The sequence below is a fragment of the Macrobrachium rosenbergii genome, chromosome 54, assembly GCF_040412425.1.
Source record: "Macrobrachium rosenbergii isolate ZJJX-2024 chromosome 54, ASM4041242v1, whole genome shotgun sequence".
Classification (NCBI taxonomy): domain Eukaryota; kingdom Metazoa; phylum Arthropoda; class Malacostraca; order Decapoda; family Palaemonidae; genus Macrobrachium; species Macrobrachium rosenbergii.
The window spans coordinates 38,403,198-38,418,197 of record NC_089794.1 but is presented as its reverse complement, the minus strand read 5'-3'; the positions used below and the strand labels follow the sequence as shown (position 1 = coordinate 38,418,197).

The following is a 15,000-nucleotide window of genomic DNA, read 5'->3' as shown; positions in this document are numbered from 1 at the left end:
GTTACAATGATGAACTGTCGACTTTGACCATAAGGCTATAAAGAAATGAGGCCCAGGCTCGAACCCTGGCCAGTTATTCCCAAAGTATGGAGAATTAGGTATTAAGCGATATTTTTGGCTTAATGTTCATCAATAAATAAGTTTATGGGTGTATAAGTGACAAATGTTCATATATATATTATATATATATATATACATACATATATATGTATATTTAATATATATATATATATATATATATATATATATATATATATATATATATATATATATATATATATATATATATATATATATATATATAATATATATATATATATATATATATATATATATATATATATATATATATATATATATATATGTTGTTGTGCACCGTTTCTTTCCTCTTTATTAGGGCATGACACTAAGGTAACGTGTCTGGGGTAGTGGCGTGGTAATTAGTTAAGCAGGAACAAGTGATTCTTTAAAACAATTAACTAAATTCCAAAAGGCTTAACATCAGGGGGAAAATGATTAATTGTTCCCGTTTCTGGTTTATTTCGCACTTCTAGTCTTACAGTTTCCACCCTATAGTTCCTTAACAGGTTCGAGACTTTGAATATTGGTTTGCGAGACTTAACGCATTTGATTAAGGGGACTAATGTTCTGAGAGTCTATCACCACTTCACACTTCTTCTCGAGCTGTCTTTCGGTTTTTTTTCTGCTTCCCCTCACATTGGAACTGTTCTCTGCTCTCTCTTCTACTCTGCCTGTCTCTGTTTTCAACTGTTATCAACTCTGTCCTTTTCTGTGTGTATCTCTTTATATCAGTTCCTCCTTGGACCGGTCGATATCGTTCTCGGCTAGCACTTAGCTGGGCCTGCGTTCAATTCTCCGGCTGGCCTATGAAGAACTAGAGGAATTTATTTATGGTGATAGACATTCATTTCTCGGTATAATGTGGTTCGGATTCCACAATAAGCTGTAGGTCCCTTTGCTAGGTAACCAATTGGTTCTTAGCCACGTAAAATAAGTCTAATCCTTCGGGCCAGCCCTAGGAGAGCTGTTAATCAGCTCAGTGGTTTGGTTAAACTAAGGTATACTTTTTTTTCTTATTTCCTTATATCCCCTATTTTCCCCTTGTGTCAACCATGAAGTCATATTCTGGGCAGGTATACTGTGTTTCTGAGGCACCTCCTCCACTTGCTCCATTCCAACTCTTGGAGGTGTGTTTTAAGGAATTCCTGTTGGTTATTGGGTACTGGCTTCTTGTAAAACGTTCTTTAGGCCTCTGGCATTGATAGCGTTTGATGGGCCAAATCAACTAGGCCTGACCTGTGTGAGTGGCTTATTTCTTTGGACTCTCCTTTTAAGGCACGGGGGTGACGGGTGTCTTCCTACGTTCTGCTTCCCAGCTGTCCCCTCGAAGGACTCCTCGGTTTCGGCCAGATACGACTTCTCTTGGCACCTCGTCAGTACTTGTGTGTTCTTGAAGTTGTGGGTGGCGACTTGTTGTGACAGGAGGAAAGATTTATGTGAGTTTATGGTCCCTTCTACAGACCCCATGGAAATATAATACTTCCACTTCGAAAACATAGGTTTTCCCTATTCTCTCAACTCTCTCAACACATTTATATTGTACATATATATGCATGCATATATATACATATACACATATGTATTTATACATACACACACACACACACACACACATATATATATATATATATATATATATATATATATATATATATATATATATATATATATATATATATATATATATTGTCATGAAGCATACCAAATACCTGTTTATTACACAACTAATCACAGATTTCAAAAATTTACCTCACTTCAGCCAGATACCTGAACTCTCATGACAAAAAGAATCACGACTGAGTATTCTAAAGGTAACAGTGATCCCTTAAAAAAGCTCATTAATCACATGGAAAATCAAACTAAGTTTATCAAGACTACTGTGAGGTATCAACAATTAAACAAGAAATATACTAGAGTAAAAGGGCATCACTCCATCAAACAACTTTAACTGTTTCCCTGGTCTTAATTCACTTCAGCAAAACTGAAGGAACAAAACATGTTTATCACTTTGCCTTATGCACACAATTAATCCTACTCACTGGTGGTCAACAAATGAAACACAGTTTTTTAAAAATTTCAAATACAAAAATTTATTCTTAAATTCCAAGTTTATAATTAGAATTCACAATCTGAAAAATTTATTATTACTTGAAAACAACACAAAATTTAATTAATTCTTGAATTAAATTATTAAACAAAATTAAATCACAAAAACTTTAATTTATCAAGAAATTAATTAATCAAACAAAATTTAAACTGTCAAGAATTACTCAAGATTTGAAAAGAAAATATTAATGAATGAAAATTAAATCAAGTATGCAATGTTAAATTATCAAGAAATATTTAAAATGCTAAATAAATAAACGTTAAATCAGCAAAATATAAAATATGAAAAAAAATCAAGAGATTGCACACACAAGAACACGCAAAAATACACAAAAGATTTATCAATAATAATTTCACTAAGGCAAAATTTCCCTAACATACCCATATTATAACATGGTAATAATAATTAAAAATCACTTTACCTTATACAAACTTGTGAAAACCTTTGTAAAATCACTTGCAGCTGCTTTAGATTCATAAAACAGTTTTTCATATGGCGCCGTTACCAATTTTCCTAACGACAGGTCTCAAAAGCTAAGATTAACACTGGTGACCACACTAACACTTTACATTAATAATTACTCTCTTTTGAAGAAAGAGAGAGAGAGAGAGAGAGAGAGAGAGAGAGAGAGAGAGAGAGAGAGAGAGAGAGAGAACCAAACTGCTCGGTCTCTCAAATAAGAATGAGCAAATTTTGGATTCCAGTATGAAATAAAACATATTATGTTATTAAGGCAAGTTCTAGAAGGAAGCAGTACATGTTGAACTGGAATCTTACAAAACATGATGCAATCGATCAGGACATGTGCTCTTACTCTCAAAGGGGTGTACGTGATCAGAGCAATGTATGTAACATTGTGAAACCCTTCGTCTTCGTCTCGTACAGGACAAAGCTTTTACAGAAATCCTAACATGATCAAACAGATTGCAACAGCTAATTATGATTGGCATGTTTTAAAAACAAAACAAAAAACCAGAGTTGGTTTCCAGAACTGAGCAGCAATTGTTATTCCCGACCTGTCAGCACTTTATTTTAACTGGTGACAGACGGCATATCTGGTCTAAAACTCGAATTTCTCTCTCCCGTTACTACACTATTATCAAGAGAGATATTATTAATTCTAAATTACGCTGTTAAGTTATCTAAATCACTAACTCTTTTGAGATCTGACACTACACTACATACGATATTTCAATAATTATTATTATTACACACAACACATGATAAATAGAAGAGTAAATATATCAAAACTATGGGATGGTATACATATTACAAGGCAACATCATGAAAATATATACATACATATACATACATATACATACATACATATATATATATATATATATATATATATATATATATATATATATATATATATATACTGTATATATATTCACGTATTTTCATTCCTCCCTCTTAGCCAGCCAAATAATAATTGAATTTCTGAACAAAACACTTCTCAGTTAACTGGTAGGCTAGATTTACTGTTGGGGAAGAAGGGTAGCAGCCTATTTTGAACTCAGGTAGGACAATAGCACCTCCTTTGACACCCCAGTCACGTGTTCAGTAGATGATGCCTGTCCATTGATGTATAGAGGTGAAGCCAGGCTGTAAGGTAGACTAGGAACTTAACCTTTAAGTACCTAACCCTAAGACCTATTTTCCTACATCCTTTTTTTGCTAGCTGTGTGACTATCATGCAGGTGACTGACCTCTGCCGACGGAAGCAAGCACTGCCAGGGGAGCATCTCACCTGTCGTAAACAACGCATTCGGAACCCAGACTGTGACATGGAAAGTCACATCCCTCTCCACTCCTTTTTTCTCTCCTGGAGAGGCTAAGAAGCAAAGGACGGCCAATCCTGCATGTTGAGCGCTCACATCCACAGGCTTCAAGGCATGTCAGAAGCAATTAGTTCTCTAGCCAGTCCTTTTCCTCTCAGTGAATTTCTCTCTTTTCATTTTTTTCGAATTTGCACTTTTCATTCTCCAAACCAAACCCCCTTTGTTAAGGACCTACCACCAAAGCAGCCCAAAATTCGCCCCATGACTTGTCCTAAGCTAAATCTAGTTCAATTCAATGATCAGCAGAAGATTACTCCCTCCATAGTGTTACCATGGGCTAATTAAATTTAATTAATCAACTCCTCCATGGTGCACTGTTTAGCTTAGTGTGAGAGAAATTCCTTTGTGTGGAATGCTAGTCCTGGATTCTCTTCCAGGGTCCTCGCTACTATCCTGCTCAGTCGACCCAGCCTTGTGAACTCAAATCATCTTAAAAGTACTGCCATTTCCAATAAACGCAAGAATTCCCTGGTACGCAGTCCGCGGAGCAATTACCTGTTCCCCTTTTCGTTGCACACAAGACAGCCTGATCATTCAAAACGAATTTACCTCGTCAGATGCAGAGATTTATTACGCATTGCCAATTTGCACTTTTTCATTATTTGAGTTTACTTGCTGTATCATCAGCCTTTCAGATTACCTCCTTGATTGCTTCTTCTGTAAATAAATTCAATTTAACGTAATTTGCTAATCATTTCCCATGGTGAACTTCCAATCAAGTGGATTAAGACGCATGTTCCCCACACAATGGCGAACTTCAGTATACTCATCTGTTCCAGACAGTCTGATTCCAGCTGCTTCATATTCCTCATATTTTTCTCTCTTTGTTTCAATAAATGTTTTCAAAGACTTGAGTGCTTTCACTGCAGTACTGAGAACCATTTTAGGATCTTGTAGAATATGGTTTGTTGCATTGAATCTTTCTAGGATGTCGTTCCAAAATGTAGCATAAATGGCTATTTCTAATTTACCCATTTTTTTTTATATAAATTACATGCTTCATTCCGAGCCACAGCCTTGTTTTCCTCATCAGTCATTATGTCATAAAGAGCCTCTCTCATCTCTCTGTAACCATGCACTATAGCCTTTGTTGCATCTGCTCTGCAAGACCAACGAGTTTCATTTAGTCGCTTGGGAACATACAACTGCTTATCAGCTCTTGGTAATTTTTCCTTGAGCGTAGCATAGCGTGTCGTGGATGCTGTGAAAAACAAATAAATTTGTTGAACAAAGTCAAAGTAGTGAATAGCTGCAGAGCATGTATTAACTGCTGCCTTTCCCACTACATTAAAGGAATGTCCAAAGCATGGCACAAACTCTGATAATGGATTCTTGTCTTTGATGAGGGCTTGCATTCCTTTATACTTCCCTCTCATATTAGCAGCATTATCATAGGACTGCCCACTGCAATCTTTGAGATCAATATTGTGGCCCTCTAAAAACTGAAACAGGGCTTTGGCCATATCAGAACCATTGTGACCTCGATTGTCCATGACTGTCAGGAACCTTTCTTTTGGCAATGTGTCTTCCATATAGCGTATGACTAAAGTTAGTTGATCAATGTGACCCTCATCTGGGGTTGAGTCAAGAGAAATAGAATAATATTTTGACTTCTTGATTCTTGATATTATTTCTTGCAGTAAATGTTCGCCCATTATTCCAATTACCTCTTCACAAATTGTAGAGGAGAGATAATTTGTGTGACCTCGTCCTTTATTTGCATGCAGTTTGATGTGAGTTGCAAGAAATGGATTATACTCTGATAGGAGTTCCAGTAAACCAAGAAAATTCCCATTTGATGGAGAACCAATCAGTTCATCTGTGCCTCTGAATGCTAGTCCTCGCTCAGCGATAAATTTAATTGTACTTACAATACGTGTAAAAAGTTTACACCTGTATTCTTGCAATTGAGCTACTTGCTTTGATAATTCTTGATCTATTCTGCCATGTTCTTTCCTTAGTTTGGCTACAGTAATGATGGATTCTAGATGGCATTTTGATTTCTCGTGATCAGCTATCCTGTCATTTCCATGCTTCCAGTCACAAAATCCATCAGTGGCTAATCTACCCTTTTCAGATCCTGAATTAACAAGCTTACAGGGAAAACAATAAACTTTGCCAGTTGTTGGAGAGAAACAGAGCTATGAACGATTAATTATTTCATTATTCAGTGTTTTCCTCTAAAACAAACTTCGTGAAAATTTACGTGAGTAATGAATTCCACTCTTCCCTTTCACCTGATCTTGGAGTTTTGAAGCTTTATCCAGTAACTGTTCATCACAATGTTGTAATTCACTTGATCCCTTCTTTGCCCAAAAAAACTATAATTTCTTCTGTAGATGACTCAGGCCATAAACCAATATCATTCTCAAAACCTTGATTTTTCATACTGACCTTTTCCATAACAACATCTTCCTCATGTTCCTGTACGTCCTTATGTTCATGTTCACCCTGGAACATTGTGTCGACTTCATACACTGGTGTAGAGCTACTTGAAGATATGCCCAAAGGCTCTGCCTTTTCTGAAGGTGGTGTTTCAGTTTCTATAATTAATTTACTTGTTGATGCCTCTTCTGACGGCTTTGAAGCATTTTCAACAGGCTGTTTTATGGCAGCAAGGTCGAAGTAGGTGCTTATTAGGGGTACTTTTGACACTGCTTCAAGATGTTTTTTATCACGTGCTTGAAACATATTGCGTTTCTTTGCACCCTTTCGTATATAATCGTACGAGGAGTTTTATGTCTGTCACTCATCTTTTTCCAGGAGGTCTTGACAGTTCGACAGACTGTCTTCCAGGCAATGCTCGTCAATTTTCTATAATTTACAGCCTCCTACTGGGGTCGGGAGCAGACCACCTGGCTAGGAAAAAAATTAAGGGGGTGTAAAGATCACAAAGGGTGGTTTGGGGGGTGAAGCCCCCCACTGATATAACGGGGCATGGAGGGCGAAGCCCCCATCTAGAAACTAACCAATTCAGTGACAAGTTAGGAGGTTAGGTCAGTGTTCATGGTTAGGCTAGTGCACATCAAAATTACTAATGGGGGTGTGGGGGCGAAACTAGCCAATTCAGTGACAAGGTTAGGTTAGTTAATTTTTGGCTCGCATCTCTTACATTTCATGTTTTTTGCCCTTTCAGTGAGGGAGGGAAAAATTATATTCGCTTACTGTTGAATAAAGGGTTGAATCTAGGAATTAGCGTCTTATTTACTACGATGTCATGAAGTCATACCTCGCCAATCAATGGCCCCCCACCCTCCTTCTGCAATAATGTTGGTAGAATTCCCAACAACCTATTTATATACCATATTATTATTATTATTATTATTATTATTATTATTATTAGTAGTAGTAGTAGTAGTAGTAGTAGTAGTAGTAGTAGTAGTAGTAGTACATCATATATTGAAGTTATAGCAACTTTTGGAACAGCTGAAGTTAAAGATATTGTGGACTGCTTATTATTGTGATCAGGTATCATTTCTATTTGCCTCCAGCAATAACTACTTTTTAAGTCTACTTTTTAATGACAAGATAAAACGAATTTCCGACATCCACAAATGCATGTCAACAGGAAACCAATGGAAAAACAAGGGGAAAATTGGAAATATTAATCGAAATAGAGTACGCTATGCTAAAAAATTCCAGTAGGCCTATTAGTATACCATAATGTCACTGCAACCCCCCAAAAGACAGCCAAAGTAAGTTAATTAAACAAGCGAAATTCTATATAACTTACTTTGAAACACCGGAGTAAGAGTGGACACCAAACTTGACAAAGAACGTTATTGTTATCTGAAACAATTTCACAAAATACTTCACACGCCTTTGTAATCACTGGATTCACGGCGCCAAATGTCGGACTCGACTGACAACAAGAAATAACAATAAACAAAAGCACTACGCATAGCGTAAGCTGACAGTGTATTTCTTTACGAAATTTCAACTTTCATTAAAGAGACTACTTCTTACTCTCCTTCTGCTTTCTTAATTAAAATAGCAGTTACTCCTTTCAATTTATGTAATTCTAAAGTAATAAACAATTGTCAGTACAATAGTTCTATCAGCCTAACTAGTAGTCTAATAGAATAATAGATAACATGAACAAAGTGATATATATTTACCAATACGTTTTTTTCTTATTTAAGGGAAAGAAAATACAAGATAAAGTGAGGAAAGAAATTAAAAAGAGGGTATTAAAAATGAATAGATAACAGAAAACGAAAGGTCACTAAGGTGGTAAAAAGAAAATGAAAACCCAAAAAGTGAAAAAATGTACAATGGGTCATGGAAATCACCTCTTTCTGTGGGGGGCCCCTTTTTGTGGGGGCCCTGGGGCTATAGCCCCTGTTGCCCTCCCTTTAATCCGGCCCTGATTGTGGAGAATAGATACAGCTGATTAATATAGGTATATGAGAGTAAGTATAACGGTTGGTGTAGGATTAGAAAAGAGGCGAGCCACAGAATAGGTGAGGCTAGAATGGTATGAGACTGAGGAAGTTGGGAAGAGCCTTTGAATGTTCATGTATTTAAATGCTGGAATATATTAAGGAATTGCTGAGCCAGTTCTCCTATATGGAATTAAAGTGTGCATGTTGAATATGAAAGAGAGTAAAAAGGCTCTAGCCGGAGAAATTAATTTTTACGTAGCATGAGTGTCCTAAAAAGTTTGAAAGGGGGGAAAATGTGGAGGTACAAAGTTGTAAGAATTTTAGTGAAAGGATAGATAAGGAGTATTCTGAGATGGTTCGATCATATGATGGGAACTGAACATGATGAGTAGGTGAATAGGCCTAGAGTGGAAAGCTCAGGTATGTGGAGGGAAGAAGGGAGAAGGCCCAGATAGTGCTGGAGAGATGGCGTGTAAAAAGTAATGGAAAGGAAGTTCCTCAATATTCAGGATGCGATAGAGAGCGTGCAAGATAGAGATGAATGGTACAAGGCGTGTGGGGGGTTCAGTGTGATACTGATGGACCTTTTGTATAGGTGTATGAAGTGTCCAACGCTGGGGAATTTTTATGAACAGGGGCTCAGTCACGATTCAGCTGGTAAAGTGTAAATATGGAGGGCTACTCAGGTGTTATATCTCTAATAATTCTTTCCGAAAGTGTGCATCCCAGTATTGCTATGCTATAGATATTTTTGTTTAATATGACACAATTGAAAATATTTATTAAGTAGCTCGCAAAATAACTTATCATAAAAATGTCTTGTTTGTTATTAACATGTGAAGACAATTCGGAAAAAAGGCAGTGTCGCTTTTCATATTGTTTAGTGTACCCTAAATAAAGGCCTCCGTCACTATCGTTTTCTGTAATAATAAAACTATCTTACGTTGTGATTTCTGGCATAAAAGCGAAACTGTAAAAACGTTCACGCTATTAAACAAAGTGAAGACTGCTCTTCTACTAAAGAAAATAGATATTGACGTAAATAATGTCGTCCATATTATTAAAAGAAAACTATCAATGTCGAAAACCAGCCCCAGAACAGTGCTTCCGAGCAACAAGTGACAGACAAAACGGTACTGTTTCTCCGAAGTGTATTGAAACTGTCGTAGAAAGGTTGGGGGTGGTAGGACACCGTAGGAGAGGAGGATCCTACTGAGGACCAACCTAACGAAGGGGGGATACCCGAGGGCGGAGTGGGCCGCCCTCGTTGTGATCCTACCGGAGGACAAGGGTTGGCGGGGTTGGGGTTGGATCTTGGGACGTTGTTGGGGCCACGGGAAGGAAGAGCCACTATAGCCGTGGCCGCCTCTGGTAACTCCCCCACACAACACATCCACACTATCTTCTTCCTCCTCCCCCCTCTTCCCCACCTCCACCAGCTCCCGGCACGCCTCCCACCCCTCCCTCTGCATCCCATCCACAACCTCTTCCACCACCTCCCTTCCACTACCTCCCTGCTACGACTCCTCCTCTCCCAAAAGGAAGAAGTTAAAACTCAACAGTTGGTCGTGGTCAGCCACAGACGTCTGACGCCTTCCCTAGTGTCCAGTGAACAGGATTCTCAGTGACACTCGCTCACATTTCGGGACTATTATTTCACCTATCGAGGACTCCGTCAAGGTAAGTGACGTCAAAAGCACACGTATTTAAAGATCCCCTGGCCACCTGTGACGTGTATGTGACGGAATGCCACCGTATCCGCGTGAAAAGGACCCGAGATATGATCATGTGTGTGTGTCTGCAAAGGTAAATGTACCCCAGATTTTGACCAAAACGAGTAACGTGCGTGTTACATGCCTTGACCTGTCTCCCCCTCCTCACGTACCCCCTGGGAGAGTTCGTGACCTCACTGTCTTTAATGCTGCATTCGTAACCTCTCGAATACGAAAACAGAGCTCTTTAGAGTTCGTGCTCTTCTGTAAAACAAGTGATTATTCGTTTCGATTAGGTCATTGGGAATGAACCAAGTAATATTTAATAAGTACATTTATTTGGGGTGAAATAAAACACACATATACAGTATATATAATACACATACATATACATACAAACACACACACACACACACATATATATATATATATATATATATATATATATATATATATATATATATATATATATAATTAGCCTATATCTACTGCATATATATATTTATATATTTAATTGTATCTTTATATGTGTACATATACATAGATATAATTAACTATATTTATGTAGTTTTTATATATCCCTGTCTCCCTGTCTGCATTTATCCCAGAACATTTAGCAAAATTGATCTCTAAAAATATTGATTTAGGAGAACAAGATTTTACTTGCTCATTTATTGCTTATAGCTTGAATATTGTTTAGGAAACATCGAGTATACATACATACAGACAGACATATATATATATATATATATATATATATATATATATATATATATATATATATATATATATATATATATATATATATATATATTTTGTGTGTGTGTGTAAGCAAACTCTTGTTCTCCTTAATCATCACTGAATATTTCTGTAGAGATTATCATTACTTAATGTTCTAGGATATATGCAAACAGATATATATATATAAAAGGAGATATGCAATTATATGATTAAAGAGGAACAAGCATCCTTTTACCTCACAGTTCATTAAGCCTTTAAGAAATTAATAAGTCCTGCCTCTCTTATTTCTGTTTCTGTTATATTTCATTGCCCAACCAAAGACTAAAGCGGGGTATTCATGCGTGGAAGACGACCTCTTTCTCTCCTGGTCCCCCCCCCCACCTTTCTTTCTCTCTCTCTCTCTCTCTCTCTCTGTCATGTTTACCTTTTCTGAAACGTGTACATCGACTGTTTCTCTTTCTTCTACAGTAATTTTTCCTTCAGTTGGAGAGGTATGATGTCCGTTTGTTTGTCTATCTGTCATTTATTTCATTTTTGAAACGGATTAATCTCTGTTTTAATTAACGGGGAGGGTTCATCTCGTTATCTGTTTATCTTTCATTTTCCATTTAAGAAGCAAGCTCATCGCCCTTCTCTCTCTCTCTCTCTCTCTCTCTCTCTCTCTCTCTCTCTCTCTCTCTATATATATATATATATATATATATATATATATATATATATATCTATATATATATATATATATATATATATATATATATATATATATATATATATATATATATATATATATATATATATATATATATATATGTGTGTGTGTGTGTGTGTGTGTGTAACTATATTTAAGTTTTGTCTCCTACTACTACTTCTATTATTATTATTATTATTATTATTATTATTATTATTATTCTAACAATAACATTAACTTGGTAGTTTCACTACCGATCCAATTTTACTTCTTATAACTATTCTTGTCATTGTTATTGTTGTCGCTGGGTCTTTTAACTCACCCCACCCTTGTTGCGTGCGACGCGGAGGTCACAACGAGGCCTGAGAGCCAACAGAGACAATGAACACCAGAAATAAACTTAAAAATGATAATGGCAAAAACACACTGATTGTCTGATCATCACACACACACACACACACACACACTAACACTTTATCAAAGAGAGGAAGAACTCGTCACCCACGTTGGCCCATGTTGCATCATAGGCTACGTTTAGGGGTTCCTGATCGTTGTCCTTGCAACCCCCTACCCGGGGGAAGGGGATGGTAGAGGGGAGATGGAGGGGAAATGGAAGGGGGGGGAGGGAAGGGGGGAAGGGAGAGGAGGAAGGGGAAGAGGAAGGACGTGAAGGGAAGGGGAAGGGAGGGGAAGGACGTGAAGGGAGGGGAAGGACGTGAATGGAAGGGAAGGAATGGGGGAAGGACGTGAATGGAAGGGGAAGGGGAAGGACATGAAAGGAAGGGGAAGTGGAAGGACGTGAAGGGAAGGGGAAGGATGTGAAGGAAGAGGGGAGGTGGAAGGGTGAAGGAAGGAAGGGGAATGGGAATGGGGAAGGGAAGGACGGGAAGGGAAGGGGAGGAAAGGGGGAAGGAAGGACGTAAAGGAAGGGAAGGACGTGAAGGAAGGAAGGGAAAGGGAGGGGAAGGGAAGGACATGGAAGGGAAGGGAAAGGAAGGGAAGGACGTGTGAAGGGGAAGGGAGGATGAAAGGGAGGAGGAAGGAAGGGAAGGGGAAGGAAGGGAAGGGAAGGAAGGAAAGGAAAGGGGAGGGGGGGAAGGACATGAAGGAAAGGGGAAGGACGTGAAGGGAAGGGAAGGGAAGGACGTGAAGGGAAGGAAGGGGGAAGGGTGGCTGGAGGGGGAAGGGGGAAGGAAGGAGGAAGGAGGAAGGGAAAGGAAGGACATGAAGGGAAGGGGAAGGACGTGAAGGGAAGGGAAGGGGAAGGGGAAGGACAGGAAGGGAAGGAAGGGGGGAGGAAGGGAAGGACATGAAGGGAAGGAAGGAAAGGAAGGGAAGAGGAAGGACGTGAAGGGAAGGGAAGGGGAAGGACGTGAAGGGAAAGGGGAGGGGAAGGGGAAGGACATGAAGGGAAGGGGAAGGACGTGAAGGGAAGGGAAGGGGAAGGACGTGAAGGGAAAGGGGAGGGGAAGGGGAAGGACGTGAAGGGGAGGGGAAGGGGAAGGACGTGAAGGGAAAGAAAAGGGGAAGTGAAGGGAAGGGGAGGGGAAGGGGAAGGAAAGGAGGAAGAGGAAGGACATGAAGGGAAGGGAAGGGGAAGGGAAGGGGAGGAAGGGGAAGGGAAGGGAAGGGGAGGGGGGAAGAGGAAGGGGAAGGACGTGAAGGGAGGAAGGACGTGAAGGGGAAGGAAAGGGGAAGGGAAGGAAGGGAAGGGGAAGGAAGGGAAAGGAAGGAAGGGAAGGAAAGGGGAAGGGAAGGGGAAGGAAGGACGTGAAGGGAAGGATGAAGGGGAGGAAGGGAAGGGGAAGGGAAGGGAAGGAAGAAGGACATGGGAAGGAAGGACATGAAGGAAAGGAAGGGGGAAGGAAGGACGTGAAGGGGAGGAAGGAGGGGAAGGACGGGGAAGGGAAGGGGAGGACGTTAAGAGGGGAAGGGAAGGAAGGACGTGAAGGAAGGAAGGGAAGGAAGGGAAAGGGGAAGGGTGAAGGGAAAGGAAGGACGTGAAGGAAAGAGAAGGGAAGGGGAGGAAGGGGAAGGAGGAGGGCTGTGGAGAGGAGGGGAGGGGGCTGTGGATAAGGGAGGAGGAATGAGGCGGGTTGCTCATTTACATTCTGTTGATACAACGCAGGCTCCTATGGATTACAAGTTGAGATTGAAAGTGGTTTTAATTGCAGGAGTTAGATTAGGTTAGGTAAGTTGCTTTGCTTTTTGTTGTATGAAGTTTTGAAGATGTAATAATAATAATAATAATAATAATAATAATAATAATAATAATAATAATAATAATTTTGTAATATAAATCCACAATTATATGAATGGGTTCATTTAAAAAGTCTTTGTTTTGGCTACACTTATTATGTACATATATTTATTCAGTATAGATACAATTCATTTATATAATTGTCGAAAGTCTTTGTTTTTTCTGCATATTAATAATAATAATAATAATAATAATAATAATAATAATAATAATAATAATAATAATTTTGTAATAAAAATCTGCAATTATATGAATGTGTTCGAAAGTCTTTGTTTTATCTCTTGCATATGAGTACAGTTCATCTATATAATTGTGGATATTTGTTACAGAAAAGTTTATGATGATATTGTGAATTTCTTAGCAGTGATAATACTGTAATAATAAAAACTTTCTGTGTGACTCTCCACTTAATGATTTTTCATGTTGAACTGAAATTTGATTGTTGTGACAATTACAATAATAATAATGCTCATCATCATCATCATCATCATCATCATCATCATTATTACTATAAAAAATAACAATAAACTAAAAATAGTATTACTAGTAGTAGCAGCAATAACATTATAAACACCTGTAATGTTGTTTTGACTATTTCATTTTTTTGTTGTGCTATTTGTCAAAATTAAGTGAAATTTGATAGTAATTTTTGAGTAGTCTTTTCAGTTTTCTGTAAAAGAAAACCATTGTGCCGGCTTTGTCTGTCCGTCCGCACTATTTTTCTGTTCGCCCTCAGATCTCAAAAACTACTGAGGGTAGAGGGCTGCAAATTAGTATGTTGATTATCCACCCTCCAATCATGAAACATACCAAATTGCAGCCTTCTAACCTCAGTAGTTTTTATTTTATTTAAGTTAAAGTTAGGCATAATCGTGGTTCTGGCAACGATATACGATAAGGCCACCACCGGGCCGTGGTTAAAGTTTCATGGGCTGCGGCTCATACAACATTATACCAAGACCACAGAAAGATAGATCTATTTTCGGTGGCCTTGATTATACGCTGCACAGAAAACTCGATTGCGCCGAAGAACTTCGGCGCATGTTTCACATGTTTCTTCCCGTTCTTCAATATAGTTGACAACTTGCTTCTTTGATAAAGACGAGTGATATAGATCTGGGTAAATCAGTAGAAGGTGAGAGTGGCACAATTTTTTTCATAAAAACATATAAGATATGGGGT

The 15,000-nt window shown here is 38.4% G+C and overlaps 2 protein-coding genes across 5 annotated transcripts in view; one reads left to right on the top strand and one right to left on the bottom strand.

Annotated features, from left to right (window-relative positions):
- The window catches only part of LOC136834986 (probable glutamate receptor), a 105,473-nt gene that overhangs the window by 23,044 nt on the left and 67,429 nt on the right, over positions 1 to 15,000 (bottom strand). Inside the window, exon 1 of one of the 3 annotated variants that reach the window (XM_067097969.1) lies at positions 7,766 to 7,895. The exons of the other annotated variants lie outside the window; for them this stretch is intronic. The gene's annotated coding sequence lies outside the window, so the exon portion shown is untranslated. Of the gene's footprint in view, positions 1 to 7,765; positions 7,896 to 15,000 lie in introns of those variants that run through there. 3 annotated transcript variants of the gene reach the window in all.
- The window catches only part of Tsp5D (Tetraspanin 5D), a 78,151-nt gene continuing 73,108 nt past the window's right edge, over positions 9,958 to 15,000 (top strand). Inside the window, exon 1 of one of the 2 annotated variants that reach the window (XM_067097976.1) lies at positions 9,958 to 10,097. The gene's annotated coding sequence lies outside the window, so the exon portion shown is untranslated. The remainder of the gene's footprint in view (positions 10,098 to 15,000) is intronic. The other variant, XM_067097977.1, reaches the window with a different exon arrangement.